Below are 3,145 nucleotides of genomic sequence, written 5' to 3' on the forward strand. Positions count from 1 at the left end.
ATTTACTTGCGGTACCATCAGATTTCAGAGTAGCAGCCGTGTTAGTCTGTATTTGCAAAAAGAACAGGAGTACTTGTGGCACCTTAGAGACTAAAAAATTTATTTGAGCATAAGTTTTTGTGGGCTACAGCCCACTTCATAGGATGCATGCAGTGGAAAATATAGTAGGAAGATTTTATATACAAAGAGAACATGAAACAATGGGTGTTACCATACACACTATAAAAAGAATGATCAGTTAAGGTGAGCTATTACCAGCAGGAGAGAAAAAAAAACCTTTTGTAGTGATAATCAAGATGGGCCATTTCCAGCAGTTGACAAGAACGTGTGAGGAACAGTAGGGGGAAAAATAAACATGGGAAATAGTTTTACTTTGTGTAATGACACATCCACTGCCAGTCTTTATTCAAGCCTAATGTAATGGTGTCCAGTTTGCAAATTAATTCCAGTTCAGCGGTCTCTCATTGGAGTCTGTTTTTGAAGGTTTTTTGTTGTAATATTGCGACTTTTAGGTCTTTAATCGAGTGACCAGAGAGATTGAAGTGTTCTCCGACTGGTTTTTGAATGTTATAATTCTTGACATCTGATTTGTGTCCATTTATTCTTTTACGTAGAGACTGTCTGGTTTGGCCAACGTACATGGCAGAGGGGCATTGCTGGCACATGATGGCATATATCATATTGGTAGATGTGCAGGTGAATGAGCCTCTGATAGCGTGGCTGATGTGATTAGGCCCTATGATGGTATCCCCTGCACAGATATGTGGACACAGTTGGCAACGGGCTTTGTTGCAAGGATAGGTTCCTGGGTTAGTGTTTTTGTTGTGTGGTATATGGTTGCTGGTGAGTATTTGCTTCAGGTTGGGGGGCTGTCTGTAAGCAAGGACTGGCCTGTCTCCCAAGATCTGTGAGAGTGGTGGATCTTCCTTCAGGATATGTTGTAGATCCTTGATGATGCGCTGGAGAGGTTTTAGTTGGGGGCTGAAGGTGACGGCTAGTGGCGTTCTGTTACTTTCTTTGTTGGGCCTGTCTTATAGTAGGTGACTTCTGGGTACTCTTCTGGCTCTGTCAATCTGTTTCTTCACTTCAGCAGGTGGGTATTGTAGTTGCAAGAATGCTTGATAGAGATCTTGTAGGTGTTTGTCTCTGTCACCTTAACCCACCCAGCAATATTGTTAATCTATCAAGCTATACTCTTAGCCCAACAGAAGAATCTGTCCTATCTCGAGGCCTCTCCTTCTGCCCCTCCACCCCACGAACATCATACAATTCTGTGGTGACCTAGAATCCTATTTTCGAAGTCTATGACTCAAGGAATATTTCCAACACACCTTTGAATAGCATACTAACCCACAGAGACCTTCCTACAAACACTACAAAAAGAAAGATTCTGGGTGGACTCCTCCTGAAGGTCGAAACTACAGACTGGACTTCTACATAGAGTGCTTCCGCTGATGTGCACGGGCTGAAATTCTGGAAAAGCAGCATCGCTTGCCCCATAACCTCAGCCATGCAGAACACAATGCCATCCACAGCCTCAGAAACAACGCTGACATCATAATCAAAAAGGCTGACAAAGGAGGTGCTGTCGTCATCATGAATAGGTCGGAATATGAAAAGAGGCTGCTAGGCACAACACCACATTCTACAAGCCATTACCCTCTGATCCCATTGAGGGTTACCAAAAGAAACTACACCGTCTGCTCTGAAAAAGCACAAGAGCAAATCTGCACAGACACACCCCTAGAACCACGAGCAGGGGTATTCTGTTTGCTCCCCTGCTCACAAAGAGTAGGGATGGGACCATGTGCAGGGGGTGCTGCAGTGGCCAGCTCCCAGAGCTGTTCTTCTGGGCCCAGTATGGTGCCACAGTCCTATCCCATTCCCCTGTTTGGAGGAGGAAAGAGCAAAGCCCACATGAGGAAGGAGCTACAGTGGGGACCACACCTGGGCTGGGAACTGCATCTACCCTGTCTCCCCCCTGCTCATGGAAGGTGGTCAGCCCGAGGCTGCCACGTTCAGGAAGATGGGGATAGAATGAATATGGTAGCAGCTGCTCCTGCCCAAACAGTTACAGTGTGGAGTGGAGCAGCTTGGGGGAGAAGGGGTGCAGGGGCAGCAAAGGGGGTCACCCCTTTGCAGGCCTCAGCCTTGCCCTTCCGGAGGCTTTAAGAGTGGTGGCTTTCAAGGCGAGTGATGACTCCTTTGCGCAGCTGTGCTCTGAAACTTGTGGCCTTTGGAAGGCCTCTCCTTTTCCACAGGCAGTCAGAATGGACGAGGAGCACTGAGAGCGAGGGAGGTGTACCTCAAATGGAAGACTGAGGCTACAGACCGGCTTCTGAGCCAGCCTCAGGAACCAAGCTTCCCCCACCTATGGAGGAGGAGGGGGATTAAAGGCCCATTTACTGTTTTATTGAAAATATTAAAACACAAAATGATTTGCGCATTGTGTTTGGTCCTGGTTATTTGTCTGTTAGTTAAATTCATTCTTGTAGCAAGGGGGCATGGTCTCCCACTCTGACGGACGGGGAGAGAACTGCGACCGCCCCCAGTGGGCAGAACCGGGATAGAACCGGGATACCTGCGACCGCCCCGCCCCCTCCAGAAGCAGAGAGACAGGACAGGAACCAGAAATATAAAAGGCTGGCCCTCCAGCTCAGTTGAGCCAGAGCTGCCAGAGGAGCAGAATGTCTCCCCCCACTGCTGCTGGATCCCAGACCCGATGGAGGCTACACAGTACCAGAGACCCAGAGGGACTGCCAGAGCTGCCAGACACCAGGGACACCAAGGAGCTGTTGGAGCTGCCACTTGCCATTTACCCCAGCGAGAACGACAACAACCCCGGAAGCCAGGTACCCCCGGACTGGGAGTGTAGGAAGGAGCCTAAGGAAGCCGAATTGGGTTCAGCTGTGTTACTCACTGCAAGCCGGCCAGCGTGTTGCAGCTAGATTTCCCCACTGACCTAGTGGCAGACCACTCCACCACTGTTAGGCCCTGGCCTGGGTTGCAGGACACCAGATGGTTTAGCTGGCTCTCTTGCCAGAGACCTAATCCCCCCTAGACTGCTGTGTTGCTCTGCCTGACTGCAGGCCAGAGCCATTACCTGATTGCTGCCCTGCCCTGATTGAGGGCACTGTGCCTGTAG

The sequence above is a fragment of the Dermochelys coriacea genome, chromosome 3 (assembly GCF_009764565.3).
Source record: "Dermochelys coriacea isolate rDerCor1 chromosome 3, rDerCor1.pri.v4, whole genome shotgun sequence".
NCBI lineage: Eukaryota > Metazoa > Chordata > Testudines > Dermochelyidae > Dermochelys > Dermochelys coriacea.